The sequence below is a fragment of the Mesoplodon densirostris genome, chromosome 4 (genome assembly GCF_025265405.1).
Source record: "Mesoplodon densirostris isolate mMesDen1 chromosome 4, mMesDen1 primary haplotype, whole genome shotgun sequence".
NCBI classification, from domain to species: Eukaryota; Metazoa; Chordata; class Mammalia; order Artiodactyla; family Ziphiidae; genus Mesoplodon; species Mesoplodon densirostris.
In genome coordinates, this window is record NC_082664.1 from 8,200,231 (window position 1) to 8,220,627 (window position 20,397).

Sequence of the window (20,397 nt, forward strand, 5' to 3'; positions counted from 1 at the left end):
GAACAGGTAACCCTGCAGAACATGGGCATGTCTGCCTCTCACTGTACCCTCAGTTCCTCACGGGCTGTGACATCCTGAATCTTCTTCCCTGGGGGTCACCCATGGGGCCCAGCACAGAGCTGTGAGTATACACAATGCACAAGAAGCAGCTGCTGCACTGAATCACTGATTCCCAAGTTGGCAGTAGCATCTATGGCCCAAAAGCCCAAAGCCCTCTGATAGAGACACAGCATCCACAAGGAAGTTTTTCAGAGCCCCAGTGGGTGGGAAAAATTATGACTTTTGAGTCCAACAGAACTGAGCTGAAATACAAATTATGTGATACTCTCTGTCACCTCCTTCTTCCTGTCCTGCCCGCCCCTCCCCACCAAAGCAGGCTGTAATGGTTCCCTCATCCATCCCTATCCTCTAGGACGGGCTGGAGCTCCTCCTTCCCGCTCACGAGAGATGGTGGTGCTCATTCCTTCTGGAATCCGGGCTCAGTGACATCAAGTAGAGAGCTTGAAATGGGCCACGGTAGGAGTATTTATACCACAGAAATTGGAAAAAGACACAAATCAGGGCTCTGTTTCTTTTTTTTTTTTTTTTGTCTGGAGGCTAATTATTAAATATTTGCCAGCACTACCTGCTAGCTGTGTGGCTTGTTAATGTCATCATGGCTAATAATGAGGTTGATCAGTGATAAAAATGACAATAATAATGGGTGTGTTTTACGTTTATTCCATGCTTTAGAGTTTGCAAAACTTTTAAAATGCATGTGTAACATACCTAAGTCCCACAAAAGTAGAAAATGCATTTATCTGGTTCCCTTCTAGGGAGTCCTAGCCTACTCTCTTCCAGGCTGACCATGTGCAGCTGGGCAGGTTGTACACCACACAAAGGTGCCCAGTCAAGGAATCAAAAAGGACTAAAATCCAGCTAGCCGAATCATGCTCCTATGCGACTCTGTCTGCTCAAAGTTTTCATAGTTATCTAAATTCACCAAGTTCTAGGTAATCTATATGCTCTCCAGCACATGGAATGTATTCTCTAAATATTTATTGATTGAATGAATATATACATTTGGGCTACATAGCCTGTGTATTGGGTATCGTAAGCTCCATTTTACAAGTGAGGTGTCTGGTTTACCCAAGATCGTCCTCTTTCATAACGATTAAGAGTATGGTCCCTGGAGCCAGAGCATACCCTGCTTCCTGCTCCAGTACTGTGTGACAGTGGCCAGTGGCTTAACCTCTCTGTGTCTCAATTTCCTCCTCCATAAAATGGGCATAGGAATAGTACCAACTTCTTAGGGTTGCTATGAGGATTAAATGTGTTAATATATGTAGAATACGTATAACCATGTTCATATTAAGCACTTTACATATTAACTGATAATTATTGATGTGTAACTAGAATGGATTTTTTTTGCACAGTTCTCTGCTTTCTGACTTTGATCAGGACTAGGGTGAGAAAAGTGCGTGTTTTCCCCTTTCACGTGTCAACCACTTTCACGTTTGCAGCTGCAGAAGTGTTTCTGGCTCATCAAACATCCTTCGAGGCCAAAGTGGATTTGGAAAACATGGAGGTAAAATCTGTACCTGTACCTGTGTTTATCTTTGTCTCTCTACCTCCCTCCCTCTCTCTTTCTCTCTCTCTCTCTTTATCTCTCTCTCTCCTCTGTCTTCTCTTTCTCTCTCTCTTTCTCCTATTTCTTTCCTTCATCTTACAAATCCACAGTCCTCTTGCCCATTTTATCTTTCTTTTGTGCCTTTGTGAGCACCTGAATTCTTTTTGTGTGTGTGTGTGTGGTAAGCGGGCCTCTCACTGCTGTGGCCTCTCCCTTTGTGGAGCACAGGCTCTGGACACACAGGCTCAGCGGCCATGGCTCATGGGCCTAGCTGCTCCATGGCATGTGGGATCTTCCCGGACCGGGGCACGAACCCGTGTCCCCTGCATCGGCAGGCAGACTCTCAACCACTGCGCCACCAGGGAAGCCCACACCTGAATTCTTTAACTCTCTAAATCTCACTTACCTGTTTTAAGAGAGATGATGATACTTCCCCAGCCAAGTCTTCATAGCGAATTAACACAACCTATTGCCCAGCCAGGCTGTAGGGGCTCAGGTCACACTAGTTGTGTCCTTTTCTCTCTTTGGATCACAGTACTTTGCAATCTCGCCATCTCCCATTCTGTACATCCAGTCGTCCCTCCAAGCAGGAGGACAACTTCACTCATCCTCTGCCGTTTGTATTGATAAAATATGCATCTCTCCAAATTTTGAGAATAAAAAGCAAATAAGCTAAAAATGTCTATGTCTTCCAAACTTAAGGTACAGAGAAACTCTGTTTATGTTGCTTTCTTACTAAGCTTTAAGATGACCCTGCAAGGAAGTTTTTCCTGTCATGTTTCCAATGATAAAGGAGAGGAGAGGGTGAGAAGGAGAGGTGAAGTGACTTGCCCAAGGTAACACCATGAGTCATGGTCAGAATCAGGATTCCAGCCCTGGTGTGTCTGTCCCCTGGCTGCTGCTCTTCCTACCTTGTTGCACAGCCAATGTCCCCACTGTCTATGGCACCTCCTTCTTTTATGCTTTGTTCGAGCACCTTCCCTGTGGTTCATAGTGCTGGCTATAGAAGAATGAGCAAGGCATGACCCTGCTCTCAGGGAGTCCTGGTCCAGAAGGGTTGAGTGACCAACAGTTGGACAACACACTTTTCATCTTAGTGGATCATCTGGCCTCTGTCACAACTACTCAGCTCCACACTTAGAATGTGAAAGCAGCCATAGACAGGTATGCAAACAAGTAGGCATGGACGCATTCCAATAAAACTTTATTTAGATAAACAGACAGAATTAGCCTGACACCCTTAGTTTGTCAACCATCAGCCTAGATTATAGCAAGCATTATGATGGGCATCGTTGCTAATATTTAGAATAATTTACATCTCATTCTGTAAGACTCCTGCCTCTGACTCTACAATCCTTCCTTTCAGTAAAAGACTATTTTGGCTGCTACCTGCACCCTCTGCATAAGTACACTCAGCACTCTTGCCGCTGCTGACCAGAGCATCAAGATACCCCAAACATTCCTCCTGCCAACCAACCACATGCCCAGGCTCCCCCAGAATGATGTTGCTCCCAGAACACCTTGGTCCTAGCACCACACTGTCCTGTCGCTTTGAAAAATATCAGCTCTCGTCCCCCCTAACTGGCCCTGACAGACACAGTGTGGGACTTGTCACTATGTGTGATGCCCGTAAAGAAATTACAAAAACGTGATTAACAGAGAGAACTAGAGGGAAAGCCACAGTGGTCTGGGGGGAAAGACGTCAGCCTGCATGTTGTTTAAACTACCAATACCCCACAGAGTCATGCACTCCACAAAATAAACAGTTACAAATAATAGCTTTGTAATGTCAAAAGGCTTGATTAGAAACCTCAAAAGAGTTCAGAAGTTCATCTTTTTCTTTTTTTTAATTGAAGTGTAGTTGATTTACACTGCTGTGTTAGTTTCAGGTATACAGCAAAATGATTCAGTTATACATATACATACATATATATATGTATATATATACATACATACATATATATATATATATATATATAATTTTCCGATTATTTTTCCATATAAGTTATAGCAGAATATTGAGTAGAGTTCCCTGTGCTGTACCATAGGTCCTTGTTGGTTATCTATTTTATATATAGTAGTGTGTGTATGTTAATCTCAAACTCCTAATTTATCCTTCTCCCACAATTTTCCCCTTTGGTAACCATCAGTTATTTTTCTATGTCCGTGAGTCTATTTCTCTTTTGTAAATAAGTTCATTTGTATCATTCTTTTTAGAATCCACATACAAGCAGTATTATATAATATTTGTCTTTCTCTGTCTAATTTACTTCACTTAGTATGATAATCTCTAGGTCCATCCATGTTGCTGAAAATGGCATTATTTCATTTGTTTTTATGGCTGAGTAATATTCCATTCTCTCTCTCTCTCTCTCTCTCTCTCTCTCTCTCTATATATATATATATATATATATATATATATATATATATACATCACATCTCCTTTATCAATTCATCTGTCAATGGACATTTAGGTTGCTTCCAAGTCTTGGCTATTGTAAATAATATCGCTATGAACATTGGGGTGCATCTATCTGTTTGAATTAGAGTTTTCATCTTTTCCAGATACATGCCCAAGCGTGGAATTGCTGGATCTTATGGTAGCTCTATTTTTAGTTTTTTAAAGAACCTCCATATTGTTCTCCATAGTGGCTGTACCAGTTTACATTCCCACCAATAGTGTAGGAGTTCATCTTGAAGGAAAGAAAAAATGGGACTAAATGAACACCTAGGAAGCACATAGTGTGCAAAAACTTCTTAGCTCTATTTCTATCACCTTTCATGAGGCTTTTCTGCCCTCATAAACTTTAGGTGAAAGGGTGATTCTGTCCAACTCTGTTTAAAGACAATTTAGTCTTTTTTAATCATAGTCTGCAAAATGGGCAGATCGTGGACCTAACAATTCCACTCCTAGGACTACAACCAAGGGAAATATTTAGATGAGCTCAGTATGTGGAAGAGTGCTCACTGCAGCAGTATTTATTCTACATAACATTTTGAAGTATTTGGAATCCCCGACAAATGAGAACTGTGTGAAGTGATATACTGCATACATATAATGGAAGAGTTGATAGCCATTAAATATCATGTCTTACAGGACTATTGAGTGAACAAAGAAAATGCCCAAAAAACAGACTATAATATGACATCTACTATGTAATTCCAATTCTAAAATAGAAAAGGTTATATTCCTGTCAGTAGCTGGAGCTGCACCAAAATGTAATAGTGATTATTTCTGGTGGAACTCAAACATATTTTGTTTTGTAGTTTATGTTTCTATATTTGTTTTCCCCATGAGTATATTTTTTCTCTTAAATGTCAGAGAGAAAAGAAATAATAAATATTGTCTAAAGCAAACAAAAATGTAAAAGGTATACACAAACTGGGAAATAATATTAACCTTTAATCTAGAAAGAGGTGTTATAAATTAAGAGAAAGGCATTCCAATATATAACCAGGCAAAGAGAGTAAACAGAAAATACACTCACACAAAAATCTACAAACAAAAAGATGTCTAAGAAATTAATAAACATGTATCTCCACTAATATTTATCACCACTAATAATCCAAGAGGCAAATTGAACAAAAAAAGAAAAAAAAATCAGGTACTATTTTTCAACAATTAATTGTCAATATTTGAATGATATCAATCTGGGTTGCTGAAGATGGATGATTCAGTTTCTCACACCGAGGGGGTTAACATCTAAATTTGTCCGTCCTTTTATAAAGAGCAATCTGTAATCATCATGAAGCATGACATCACCAATATCCAATTTTGTCCAAATAATTTTACCTCCAGGAATGTTTCCAGAGGAAATCAAGAAGGACGCTTACTGCAACTTTATTTAAAGTAGTATTTTCTTTATGAATATGGGAACAATAGAGCTGATGAACAGAGGGAAATAAATTGTGATAGAGAGATTCAGACACAAGAGAAATGAGTATGTAGGTATCAAATAAAGTTTCCAAGAATTATTTGAGGTTATAGAAACATGCTTTTATTATCAAATGAGAGGAGCATGATACCAAATGCTCTCTAATAGGTTCTAATTTAGTAAACTCTCAGTGCGTATGTATTAAAGAACTAGAGGGGGGCTGCAGTGGGCAACACTGGCTGCTGATATTAAAAGCAGCTTTATTTTGTATTTTCTAGATGGACAATAAGCCAAAAGAAGCAAATGGGTGTTAAAAGAGACGAACAAAAAGTGAAGAGGGAGGAGGAGGAGGAAGAGGAACAGAAGAGTCGGAGGGGGAGGGGCAGAGGAGGGGAGGGAGAGGGGAGAAAGAGGACGAGAAAAGTAGGAGGGGAACCGGGGGAGATGGAGGGAGGAGGAGGAGGGAGAGGGGAAGGAAGGGGAGGGGAGGAGGAGAAAGGGGAGGGGAGGAGGAGAAAGGGGAGGGGAAGAAGGGGGAGGGGGAGGGGAGAAAGAGGACGAGAAAAGTAAGAGGGGAACCGGGGGAGATGGGGGGAGGAGGGGGAGGGAGAGGGGAAGAAGGGGGAGGGAAGGAGGAGAAAGGGGAGGGGAAGAAGGGGGGAGGGGAGAAAGAGGACGAGAAAAGTAGGAGGGGAACCGGGGGAGATGGGGGGAGGAGGGGGAGGGAGAGGGGAAGAAGGGGGAGGGAAGGAGGAGAAAGGGGAGGGGAAGAAGGGGGAGGGGGAGGGGAGAAAGAGGACGAGAAAAGTAGGGGGGAACGGCGAGATGGGGGAGGAGGAGGAGGGAGAGGGGAAGGAGGGGGAGGGGAGGAGGAGAAGAAGGGAGAGGGGAGGAGGGGAGGGGAGAAGGGAAAAAGAAGCCCCATCCCTCATTTTCTGCCTAGTCACCACTTAATAAAATTCTTCATGCCTTTATTTGAAGAAAACATATAAAGTATTTAATTACATACAGTACCTGCCCTAAAGTTCACACTTCATCTCTTTTCACTTACCTTTAAGCAGCAGTGGACTCAGTTATGTTTCACTTGTAAATATTTCAGGTCAGTACTTGAAAATTCTAAAGAAAGTGCAGTCAAGATCTAGGCTAGTTATCTCCTCCTCGGCATCATCTGTGTCAAACATTCCCACCGAAAGTGACAGCTGAACAGATTTCCCTTGTCTCCCTCTCACTGGACTTCCTCCTTCCTGCCTAAAATGTGAAACAGGTGGACTTGACATTGGAGCCACTTTGGTTTTTAGACGGGATTCTGAGCCCTTCTCAACCCTGGCTGAGCATTGGGTTACCTGGGGAGTTCTTAAGATCTGCTGATGCCAAGTTCCACCCGGACCCATTAAACCAGCCCCTCTTGCCCCGGGGCCCAGTAGTCATCAAAGCTGCCAGGGGATTCTAACATGCAGGCAAGGTTAAGAGCTGCTGTGTTCTCACGGGCACATGTTTTCTTTCAGAAGAATATTTCTATTGCAAGAAAAGGGACCTACCACAAACCCAGCCCCATCGCCTACATTTGCACATCGAGGACCCATTTTCCTATTTGATCTCAGAGATCACCCTAGAGGCACAGAACTGTGATATCATTTACAGTTCAGGGCGTCAACTCAGAGAGGTTAGGATTTCCTGAACTCAAGTAGCACGTGGTGTGAAAAGCAAAGTAAAAATAACAAAACACCCTGGATTGACTCTTGTCTCAGCTGTGGGGTCTTAGACAAATCCTTTCTGCATGGTGCTCAGTGAGCTGATGTCCCTCATTTATACCCTGGTGGTTCTCAGCCGGGGACATCGGGTAATGTCTGAAGACCTGATTGGTTGTCACAGCTGGGGGTGAGGATGCTACTGGAATCCAGTGGGTGGAGGCGAAGGATGCAGCTAAACATCCTGCAATGCTCAGGGCAGCCCCACAATAAAGAATTCTTGGAGCCCCAATGTCAATAGAGCCAAGGGTGAGAAACTCTGCTTTAGCTATGAGTTGTGCAAAGTATTTGAAAGACTGTTCCCCGATGTGTTCAGACGAGAACCCAGCATTTGGCAAAGTCTTGAGAAATGCAATGGTTTTGGTCCCTTTCTGTCCATGCTCAGGGCACTTGGCCCTCTAAGGGGAAGGAGGACCCCCTGGATGTGGGCAGGAAGACCACATGGAGGCCGTTAGCTCCTGTACTGATGGCAGTAAAGTCCCTCTCGGAAGCCAGCCTGGAGAGACCAGTCCTCAGCGGCCTTTCTGTTTTACCTGCCACTGTCACCTAGGGCTCAGACATGGAGAGGGCAGCCGCCCCAAGCTGGCTGACTGTGAAAGGCAGAGCTGCAGCCCAGCTGCCAGGGCCCTGCAGGCACCGTGAGAACCTGGGTTCCCGCAGACGAGGAAGCCGTGGGCCCCGGAGGCAGCTGCCCTTATCACTTCCTCTCATCGTGGGTCTGTTGGGTTGTTCACCTCCAAAGTAGGCCAAACTACTGTGGGTCTTGTTAGGGGAGAGCCCCAGAAACCAGTGGGACAGGAAAAAGCAGCTCTCTGCTGGTCCCTGAGAGCCCCAGAGCTGCCCCACAGACCCCCAAAGGAAGGAGCCCCATCATGTGCAAAGTTTCCAGGGGGCTGGAAGCTGAGGCTTCACCATGGCAACACAAAGGGGGCTGTAGATGCAAAGGACCCCACTCGGAAGGGATATGGTGAAGCTGCTACTGCAGCTCCTGGACCCTACTGAGTCTTTTATGGAGACTTTTGATGGAGAGAGAAATGAAGGAAGGTTCTGAAACCACCCAGGCTCTTGCTGAATCCTGCTTCAGCTGAGAAGCCTCCCATTAAAAAAGGACCTGTTTCACCACTGTGATGATGGGACCAGTGATAGCACTCCCCTCTCAAGATTTCCAGGAGAATTCTTTTTTTTTTTTTTAAGTTCCAGTGGGCTTTTATTGTGATAAAGTAACAAAAATCAGGATTTTATCAACCAGCTTTTAACTTTATAAACTCAGCAGACACTCTGGTCCATATATGTGTACATACAACATAACACATTCCAACAAAAACAGCCCCACTGGAACATTTGCCAATTAACAGAAAGCCAATTTTCCCTTTCCCCAAATGTTTTCAAAATTGAGTCCCCACTGTTCACTTCTCAGTGGAACTGGTCCCTTGTGGCTAGGGACATTAAATTCTATCCCATTTTGTACTAAACAAAAAATTTTTTTCAAGTTTTAATTTTGTATCAAAAAAGGGACTAGTGATTCCAGGAGAATTCTAAGAGACAAAACAAAGGAGAACCTTCCTGTCCTCTGTTCCTTCTACTACGACATCTCCTCTGGCAGAGCAATGGTCCTCTAACCCCGTCTCAGGAAGCTCTGGGGACTTAGGAGCAAGTTCCCAAATGATGACTCTGTAGTCTCTTCTCCGCAAAATATAATTGCCCGCTGAGACTCTTAGACTTAAAACCAAGTATCTCTGCCCTCCTGCAGGGACAGAAAATAGAACATCCCCCCCAAACCCCAAGATCCTCTGGGGTCCTTTCGTGGCTTTGCATGCATGACCCTTGATGCCTGGCCTGCTGCCAAGTTGCTGGGGGTATGTGTTGGTCTGTGACCTCCCCTCCCTTTGTGTCAGTTTCCCCAGCTCAGCCCAAATTCCTTGAGGCAAGAGATAAGCATGGTCTCCCTGTGCATCCCTCTCCCTAGGATCATGCCTGATTTGTAGTTCAATTAACATCCCTTTAAAAAACTAGAGTTAACCTCTGACATCGCATAGAAACAATCACCCCCCCCAGGTCAGCCCTCTGACCTCCCAAGAAAGCCTGAACTGTCAAACCTCCTTTTGTGAGTCTGGGAAAAAGAGGCACCCCACTGCTACTCTGCGCACTTCTCAGCACTTGAGAAAGCGCCTATGTACCTATGGATATGCCTGAGAGAAAGCAGGGTTAGATGCAACATTGACAGCTTATTGTGCAAACCCAGGTGGTAAATTGGTGACTCAGGAAAGGTCACCCTGCCCTGCACGTGGGAGGAACCTCTCAGCTGCACAACTGCTCCTGTTGGCTGCTCAACTGATGATGCGTCCGTGCCTCATTTTCATGCAGCCCTAATCTGAGTTGTAGATCACTGCAGAATGTTTATTATGAATATTTAAAAAATCCAATTTGCAAAGCAACAGAGCTGCCCTAATATGTAGATAGTCAAGTTTTTCTTTTCCTGTTTTTTTTTTTTCTATAGGAGAAACAGGAGAGGGTAGTACACTTAGGGTTGAGTTTTGCCTAGTTCTGTAACTTACTAGGCTTGTGAATTTTTTTTAGGAAGAACCAGAAAGTGACATCTTCTATTCAGGTTCTAACTCCAGTCCTTCCTGGCTTATTGCAGGCAGCAAATGGTAACAGCTTCCACTATTGAGTTTTTCCAAGGGACCTAAATAAAATACAGAAAAATAAAGAATCTAATACATACTACATATACACACATGCATGAGACATTCACCCCTGTATATGTTCATGCAAATGTTGATGATGAAAGTAGTACATACAGTGGTGACCAAGAGCCTGGTCTGCCTTCAACCTCCCTGGGTTCAAATCTCAGCTCCACCATGGACCAGCCCTAAGACTGTGTACATACATCCCTTCTATGCAAAATGGGAGTGGCCGTGTTAATTCCTGCTCAGGTGATGCTCCTAGGGGCTAAGGGCACAGGCTCCTGAGGCAGATTGCTGAGGTCCAAATCTCAGCGTTGCAAACAGTGACCTTGGCAAAATGCTGACCTTCTCTTGGGCTTCGTTTCCAAGTCAGTGTTACAAGGGTAACAACTGTCAATAACTCCTGGGATTGTTTTGAGAGTTAGATGAGTTCATGCATACACTGCTCTTGGAGCAGCGCCCAGCACACTCGCACACATTCGTGTACACACACACACACACACACACACACACACACACACTGTCTAAGGTCAGCAAGATGGATTCATGGGTAATACTTACAAAGCATTTAGAACAGTGATATCACAGGGCAGGTCCAGAAAGTGCCATCTGCAGTCCTTCCTGCAGCGCCGATTTTGTCATTGTTACTCCCGTCTTACATGCACTCTGAGGCTCCCATGAATCATTCGCAAACGACTGCATGTGTTGCAAACAGCCCACACAGAATAGTTCAAATGGCTCACACTGTCCACAGCGGATCAGGGACACAAAACAACATGAGACTTAGTGGCAGTTGTTCTTAAGCGTTCTGGTCACTGGCTCTGCCACATGAGCCAGATTTAAACTTGGACTAAAACGGATCTTTATACAACCTTTTATTAGCTCTCCACAGCTCTAAGGAGAAAGTGAAAAATATTTAACATGACCTATGAGGCCCTGGGTGATCTATCCCCTGCCCAACTCTCTGGCTTCAGATCCCAGAATGGTCTCTCTCATCCTCAGCTCCAATCGTATTTAATTTCAGCTTTTAAAATAAGTCTAGGATCCCTCTTGCTCTGGGTCTTTGCTCACCCCAGTCCCTCTTTCTGGAGTAAATGAATGACATATGTGTTCAAGGCTCCTTTTCTTCTCCATGATTCTCTCTTATTTATTTGATACTTTTCTCTATAAAAGGAACATCTAAGGGGGTGGAGGAGAAGCAGTTGATGTGTTGGTAGGGTGGGCTTCTGGGGTTCCACATCTCCCCAAAGTAGAAAGAAAAGCAAAAGGCACCAAAACACCAATATGTTCAGGGATCAGTCTCAAGGCCAAACTTTCCACTTTGAATATACAATCACTGCTGGCAAATTGCGACCAAAGGAATCTATTGTGAGAATTACATGACATTGACAAGCCCATAGAAAACATTGAGAGTGCCTTTGTTGGGATGTGCTCCCAGCCACCCCTGAGTGTTGGTCTGGGACAACCTTAGGCAGCTATACATATCACCTTTATCCCTCCAGGCGACACTAGGACTATTGTTAGCCCCGTTTCATAGTTGCAGAAACTGAGGCCCAGTGCAGTTAAGTAGCATGAGTGAAAATGACAAAGCAATACTGGAAGATTTGGGGCTCAAAACTAGATCTGATTTCCTTATTCAGTTGTTGACTGATTTGACAAATGTTTATTGAACAACTACCATGTGCCATGCCCTGCTGGAGACCACGGGATTTCAACGGTGATCTGTAGACATACAGGGCTTGCTCTGATGGAGCTCCCAGTTTAATTGGAGAGCCAGATAAGTGTGCAAAAAAGTGTACAAATGTGGAACAGTACAGAAGAGAGACAAATGACCCAGCCTGGCAAGTCATTGTAAATGCCTTAGGCTAAGTGTATCATCTAGATTTGCTGTATAAGAAACCAACTCAGAACTTTTTGACTTAAGATAACAGCCACTTAGCTCACACGTCTTTAGGTTCACAGATTGGGCTGGCAAAGCCAGCACTTCTTCTGGGCTGGGCTGAGCTTGCTTGCTCATGATTCTGGGGACACAGGTGTGCTGACCCGACATGGCTGGTGTATGTTGACCTTGTGTGGGGTGACTGGGACCTTTCTGTCTTCCATCTCCTCCCCTCCAGCAGGTTACTCCAAGCCTGTTTCCATGTCAAGCACAAAGTTCCAAGAGGGCAAGCCCGAATGCCAAGCACTTAATAGGTCTTCAATTTAGGCCTTTGTCTGCAACATATGTGCTATTATTTCATTCACCAAAGCCAGACACATGGCCCAGCCAGAGACAGTGTGGGAGGGTTCCAAAGAGCCTGAACACAGGATGGGCTTTGACAAATTGGTTCCATTACTCCAATCCATCAATGATAATATTACACGGAGACAGGAAGGTTGAGAAGGATCTACCAGGCAGAGAGGAAAAAGTGTAGAACAGCATGTAACTTGGGAGGTGCCCTGAGCAATGACACCTACCATGCAATGCAGAAAAGGTTTAGCTTTGCATGAGCCCTGTTTTCTCCCATTGTCTCCCCAGGCCCATACAGAAGCCACCAGGCTCCCCATAGGAAGGGGATGACTCACCCAGGTCTGAGCCAAGCACGGTTTGGGCAGCGCTCTGACAAACTCAACAGCTGCCGATCAGTGGGGACCCAGAGAGTATCAGTGCCACCCCTGCAATCCAGCCTCCCTCCAGCAGGGGCCAAACTGCACAGTGGTTTGAGTCTGAAGCCAAATGACACTCAGCGTGACAGCCATGGGTTAGGTTTCCTATATATTACAAATCAAAATTAAAGATAGACGGAGTGAGGGTGGTGCTTGGGGAGAGGGGTGTTGGGGGAAAAGCGATCTGAGGTTTTCTCTTTAACTTGGCAAATGTGAAGTTAAAATGTTTCTTTTAAGTCAAAACGACCATGTCATTCCACCCCCTGCCCCGCGAGCCTGGATCTGATTATTAGCTGAAGTTCAGTGCACGTCAAAGGCATTTCTGGTTCTGCAGCCAGCGAACACTGACCTCTTTCTTCAGGGAGGAAAAGTGGGGTCAGATGGCTGAATGAGCTTCCCAGTTTGCGGGCATGGGGTCAAGGTCACATCAAAAAGTTTTCTTTCTCCAGGGCCAGGGCCCCATGGCTCTCATTCCATGTGAGTTTCCCCAGTCAAGGAAAACCGCAGGAGCGTTCGTTCCCAGGGGCCTGGAGCAAAATCTGGGGTCTTGAGCTGCAGCTCAAAATGTAAACGTGGCAGTCTTTGGCAGAAACTGCCTTTCAGCTGCAAGGGAGGTGATAGCTGAACGGCTTGGGGGAAGCAGCATGCCACCAATGTGCGGCTGTAATGAACGTTCCGGACCTGGGATTAAACTTCCCCTGGACCCCTGGCTTACTGTGTGACTCCAGGTCTCTTTCTTCACCTCTCTGAGACTCATAGACTAGAAAGTTGTGCTGTGAGTATCAATGGATACTAGAGTAACAGAGATACCACTGTGGACGGGACCAGCATCAGGAATAACCCCGCACAGGCATTGCCTCCATCTCAACTGCCTGGGATCTGACACATTGTGAATCCAGGTTCAGGATCTGCCTGGCCCCCAAGCTGAGCAGAGGGCTGACGTGGTGGATGGCATGTCCCAGGAACAGCACTTGCCTTCACACAGCCCAACATGGACAGAGCCTCGTCTGGATGCTGTCTTTCTTCCGGAAGTCCCAAGTGGATTACTGTCCTGCAGCTGGTCTAACAAATTACCCAAAACTTAGTGGCTTAAAACAACACAGATGTATTCCCTTATGGTTCTGGAGATCAGAAGTCTAAAATGAAAGTGTCAGCAGGCTGGTGTTCCTTATGGGGCCTTCAGGGGAGAATCCACTGTTTTGGCCTTTTCTGGCTTCCAGTGGTGACCTGTACTCAGTGGTTAGTGGCCCCTTTCATCCACCTTCAACCTCGGCTTCCATCATCACATCCCCTTCTACCTCTTTTGACTTTCTTGCCTCTTTCTCTCTTATAAGGATCATCAAGATTACATTTAATCCCCCCAGCATCATCTCCCCATCTCAAGATCCTTCTCTTAATCACATCTGCAAAATCCCTTTCGCCACGTAAGGGAACATTCACAGGTTCTTGGAATTAGGTTGGGGCCATCTTCGGGGGACCATTCCTCAGCCCACCTCACCTAGCATCCTCTGGCAGCCCACACACCAACCTTCAGTGGGTCCTTTTGGAATTTGTAGGACCTTCCCCAGGTCTTGGTCCTGAGGACATGTGGGGAGTCAAGATGGCCTGTCCTTCAGAGCCACAGTCACCAAAGGACAGGAGAAGAACTGGCCTTAATGATGAACTGTCAGGGGCATGCAGCTGGCCATTTCTAAGGGAGAGATACAGCCTGTGGCAGGGCTGACCAGGCAAAGCCAAAGCAGCAGGGAGCAGTAGCATCTACAGCAGGAGCCCTGCAAGAAAGCCAGTGGCTGTGAAAGTTCTCTGCTTACTCACAAATTAAGAAAGAGGAAATGGAAACTGGAAAATGGAAAAGAAAGAGAATTCAGGAGGAAGAGAGAAGGCTTAGATAGAAGGAAAATAGACTGTGTGTCATCCCCTTACCAGTGAAAATAACGTCTCTTGTATTCACCACTTTTGCCTCCCTAGCACCTAGAAAGGGCAGACAGATTTATATCAGGGCACCTTGTTAACTTTGAAAAATCAGATAAACAATGAGTTGTTGTTTGTTTGTTTGTTTTTTGCGGTACGCGGGCCTCTCACTGTTGTGGCCTCTCCCATTGCGGAGCACAGGCTCCGGACATGCAGGCTCAGCTGCCATGGCTCACAGGCCCAGCTGCTCTGCGGCATGTGGGATCTTCCCGGACTGGGTCACAAACCCGTGTCCCCTGCATCAGCAGGTGGACTCTCAACCACTGTGCCACCAGGGAAGCCCACAATGAGTTTTTAAAGTATAAGTATGCCCCATGCCATAGTAGGAGCATACTTATGCTAAAATATTTTGTTGAATATCTGAAATTCAAAATTAACCGGGCATCTGTATTCTATCTGGCAACCCTAACCTAGCACAAACTTGGCATGGTCATCACTGTTGAAGAGAAAAAGGAAAAAAAGCATCATCACTTTTATGAGTGAGACCCTGGGCGGGGGGCTTAGCACAGGTTTTCAACTGAATTCTCAAAATGATCCTCCGAGGTAATCGTGACGATGCTTAATTTATAGATCCAGCAACTTAATCCTAGAGAGATGATGTTCTGAGAGAGCTAATCATTGCCCGACTTATCTCTGTGGAGGTCCTGCACTCTTGAGAACAGAGGTATGGGCTCTTGGAGAGAATCTCTATGTCAATATTGGCAATGGGACTTTGCGTGGCCATGATGGAGCCCACCTGAGTCTTCCCACCTGCCAGACCCTCTTAGCTTTTGCTTCCTTCCTGCTCCCAGAAAAATAAGAGCCCCCCTTGGTCTGTGCAGCCTGCTCCCAGGCCTTCCCAGAAACCCGGAAGCACAAAAAACCAGGGCCACCAGGTAGAGAAAGCCTTCATTTGGAGCCCATATCCAAGCTCATCCACCTGCTGGCTTTGGCTTTGGACATTTGTTCTAGGTCAGGCCTGAGCTGCCCCTGAACGCTCCTCATGACTTTGTCCAGACTGCTGGTCTCCTAGTTAAACCCAGATGGAGTGGCCTGGCCCCATCCGCAGCAGAGCCTCCACTAGCTCTGGCCTGGGCTGGGAAAGGTCAAGCAGAACAAGAGACACCCCGTCACAGGGAGGGCTCGACAGTCAGACAGAGCTGGGTCTATTCAGGGAGCTGTGATTTCCTAGTTGAGTGAACTTGGGCAAGTGATTTTATTTCTCTGGGACTCAGGCTTTGCATTTGTAAAATGGGGATGATATCTCGAGTTTATGGAAAAATTCGCCGAAATGATAACTGCAGATCATCAGTCCTTAAATAAGTCCTCAGCACGTGTTAGCAAAACAACACCCCTTGTGGGTTTGAAAGATGGAATGTTTGTTCCTGTAGGTTAAGAAAAAGAGGGGGCCTCCCTGGTGGCGCAGTGGTTAAGAGTCCGCCTGCCGATGCAGGGGATACGGGTTCGTGCCCCGGTCTGGGAGGATCCGATATGCCGCGGAGCGGCTGGGCCCGTGAGCCATGGCCGCTGGGCCTGCGCATCCGGAGCCTGTGCTCCGCAACGGGAGAGGCCACAACAGTGAGAGGCCCACATACCGCAAAAAGAAAAAAAAAAAAAAAAAAAAGAAAAGAAAAAGAAAGGAAATGGAAGGAGAAGAGGGAAGAGGGGAGGGGAAAGGAGAGGAGGGAAAAGAAACAAAAGAGTCTCCAATTAAAGGGCCTAAACAAACGAAAGAAAGCAGCAAAGCCAGGCAATTTTAAATTTCTAAGATGCGCACATTTGTGGCATCTGCGTTACTCTTTTCCTTCTGGTGCAGATCACTGGCTTCTTCCTGATTGTTTCCAGGCAGACACAGGGCAGAGCAACTCCAGCCCTGGAGGCAGCCACCCTCGTCCTTCCAGGGCTCCTCTCTGCTCCTCCGGGCCCCTTGGAAGGAAATTACGGCTCTCAACTTCCCAAGGTCAGGGTCATTGAAATTCTCTCTCTGTATCCCAAATTTCCAGCTGAAGACTCTTACAGTTGTCAAGACATAAAGACCCCAAAGGGGCACTTTTCAAGATGACCATGAGTGTATAATTCGTCGATTAAAATTGTCAAGATGTTACTTTTGGTTAGTTAGAAGGTGCATCAAAATCATTCCCTTAAAGGTAGACTCCGTGTGTATGCATGCATGCGTGTGTGTGTGTGTGTGTGTTCTGAAAAGGAGAAATGTGAAACCCTCATCAGGCACAGATGGCTGACATGACAGCTAAACATCTTGATTATGGACCTCTCTGGCAGGGCAGTGATCTCGGGCTTACCCTGGAATGCTAGAAGCCAGCCAAAGCTGTCCTCTGCAATCCCAAGTGCCCTAGTCTTCTCCCAAACATTCTGAGTCTCCCATCTCCTCCAGGAAGTAAAATATACTTCTGATCTGAGCAGTGTAGCAGCCTCTTTCTTCTTTCCTAATTTCACACAGGTGTATACCAGTCCCTCTACTAATTAATTGGGGGCACTGGGTGTTTGATGTGTCCTGGGTTTGCTCATCCATGAGGTGGGAATCGTACTGACTGCCACAAGGATGTCTTCTGAAAATTAATAGGATCAAAGAATTAAGAAAATGCCACCAGAGTGAGGGTATATCATGCACACTAGAGGGATGTAAAAGTCATGCTCAAATCAGAGCCTAGCTCCTCCCTTGCCTCCTACTCCCTCTTTTTTGAGAATGTTATTGAAAGAGCAGAAGTTAAGTCTGAGACTTTGGGACACTTCACCACAAAGTTCGAAGAATTCAGCACTGTTACTACCTTCCCTGAGCATCAGGGAAGAGGGGTAGAGGGAAACAGAACTCACAAAGAACAGTGGGTGGTCAACTAGACCTGGGTTTGCATTTGATCTCAGGTCTTTCTCTGAATCTCAGTTTCCTCATCTGTAAAATGGGGCTAATATTACAAATGCACAAGTCTATTGCGAGAGCTAGATGCAAAAAAAAAAAAAAGTAAAACATTTAGTACAGTGTCTGGCACAGAGTGAAAAATGAATGGGCAGTTGCTGATTTGGCAGGATAATACTTTCAAAAATCATTTGACATGCCCCCCCCCAACTCCTGTATACCACACATAGACACACTTGTATCATACATACTTCCTGTATTCTGAGGCCTCTCACTCCAGCCCAAGCAACCAGATGCAAGGCAGCCACTGCACTGGAGAAGACCTATCAGAGCAGACCTACAGAACTAAGATATCAAAGTTTTGCATTTGAGTTTCAACAGCTCTGGTGTGGATGGAAGTTGGCAGAAAGATTTGGAATGATGAATAGTCAGGCAGGACCAGTTCTTGCTACCACCCCAAGATTTAAAAAAAGAAAGCTCCTTGGATGGGTGCTATAGGTTGATTTGTGTCTCCCCCCAATTTTCTGTTAAAGTTTTAACCCTACAGTACCTTACAATGTGACCTTATTTTGAGAGGCCACAGGTGAAATTATATCCAGGTCATCTGATGACAATCCACCCCTGTCTTTGCAGGTGACATAATGCTGCCTCTGGATGCAGAGTTCCTTCTGGACCAGCTACTCCAGTTGTTTAAGCTTCAGCTGTTCTCCCTCTAAAACACTGGAGGGCCAGAGTGAGCATGAAATGGGTTTGTGCAAGTTGCAGCCCAGTATGGTACCTGGCTCATATGAAGTGCCCTTTAAATGTTAGCTTTTACTTGGAAGTTATTTATTAAAGGATTGATATGTACTCCATCTCATTCCAAAAATTGGTTTAAGGAAACTTTAGAAATTATCACCCAATATAAGTTGTTTCTGAGACCCCATAAGAACTTATATTTGTGTTCTTTTTTTCTCAGAAAGATCCTCATTATCTTTTAATAATCAAATCAAACCCTGTGATTAAAGAATTCCACTCTCAAGAAATCACCTTTTTCCTGTCTTTTCCCACTGCACCTGGGTCACACCTCTGTTTAGTGTTCACGTCCTTCTACATTGCATAGAATGGAGGCCCATCCCTCCCATGGTCTGCAAGCTCCTTTAGGGGACCAAGTGAATCTTGTTCAGCTTCCTCTCTTTCAACATATACATTATTCAGTGTCCAGCAAAGAACACGGAAACCACCCTAGGTATTTCAAACGGAGGGCATTTAATATGAAGAACCAGAAACCTTGAAGAGTGGATAGACAATTGATATTACCCAGAAATAATAACCAGGTAATATGTACAGCAGCAGTTACAATTGGGAGCTCAGAGAACCAAAAGGAAGTGATGGGGATACCAGAGCCAAGAATCTAAAAGGACGCCAGGACGGTAGTGTTCAGACCCCTGCCAACTGGGCACTGCTCGGCTACTCTTTCTATGTCTAAGGAGTCATAAAAAGCCTACTTCTGAAAGTGGGAAAAAAAGATAGAGACCGGAGCCAATGGCTGCTGCTGGAGCAACACCTACAAGGAACAAGAAGAATCCAGAGAGAAGTTCCTTATGCCTCCTCCCCATCTGGTCTTCCTTCTGAGCCTTCCATCTCAACAGGCATCAAAGTGAAGAGAAGAGTCCCCTCGGAGCTGTGAATCAATAAATAAGTCGCCACTACAAAAAGTATTTCTTGAGGTTCCGCCCTGGGTTGAGTCTTCTGTCCAGCGTCCTGTCCTTTGCCACAGCCCCTTGAGGGAGTGTATCTTCCTTCCAGTATTGAAAAGTGGAGGTGTAGGGGGTAGCATGGTGTGGTCAGGCTGGACATCAGTTATACCTGGGCTCTCATTCCATCACTGCCACTTATGAGCTGTATGACCTAATCAGGCAATGAAAATTCTAGAGCTTCTGTCTCATCCATAAACAGGACATCTTACTGTCTCCATGACAATTCCTATGAGGACTAAATGAGCTACTTTATCAAGCTCAGTGAACAGCCTTGTTTTACATATTTTTGGCTCAACAGACTAGGGAATCAGGCCCCCAAAGGGATTTTTTTTTTTTTTTTTTTTTTTTTTTTTTGTACGCGGGCCTCTCACTGTTGTGGCCTCTCCCGTTGCGGAGCACAGGCTCTGGATGCGCAGGCTCAGCGGCCACAGCTCACGGGCATGTGGGATCCTCCTGGACCGGGGCACGAACCCGTGTCTCCTGCATCGGCAGGCAGACTCTCAACCACTGCGCCACCAGGGAAGCCCCCCAAAGGGATTTTAAATGGTATTCAAGTTCAATTTGGAATGCCTGACCTGAGTCGAAACATCTAGCAGGCTGATAGAAAGATAAGCCTGAAGCATCCGCTGATACTGTGTGTGCCCAGTGGATCATCAAGGAGCGCAAGTATCAAAATAAAGCATAATATTCTCATCTCAGAGGAAAACTGCCAAAGGTGTGTGTCCGCGCCCCACCCCCAATGAAGGGAGGAGACCAAAAGGAAAACATCAAAGTGTGTTTTCCAGTTTGGCTGAGTTACACCTGCCTTACTGACCACCCAGGACTCTGAGGCAGAAACATTTACTCTGGTGTCTGGAAGTCACAGGATTAGAACAGGACCAGTTGCCTCCTGAAATGAACTGAGACAGCGAATTGTCAGATTTGACACGTTACACCCAGACCGAGAGCAAGGTAGGTGCTGCCTTTGGTTCCCAAGATTGCTGAAGATGAACTGAAGTTCAACTGCAATAGATAACTCTTGTCCAATAAAAGAGAACAGAAAGAGACAACTCAGATATTTTCATGGTTTATGCAGTAACCTGAAATCTATCACAAATGTGTCACTTTATGCTACTGTTTCTGCAGCAGGGGAAATGAGACACACAGAAATTGAAATCAAACAAGTTAGCTCTATAGAACTGTGCTCAGCACTGTGGCCGCACCTCTATGTAGGTTATCTTAGGCACTCCTTGCAATAACCCTGTAAGCCCATACTAGGATCTCCTTTTCCC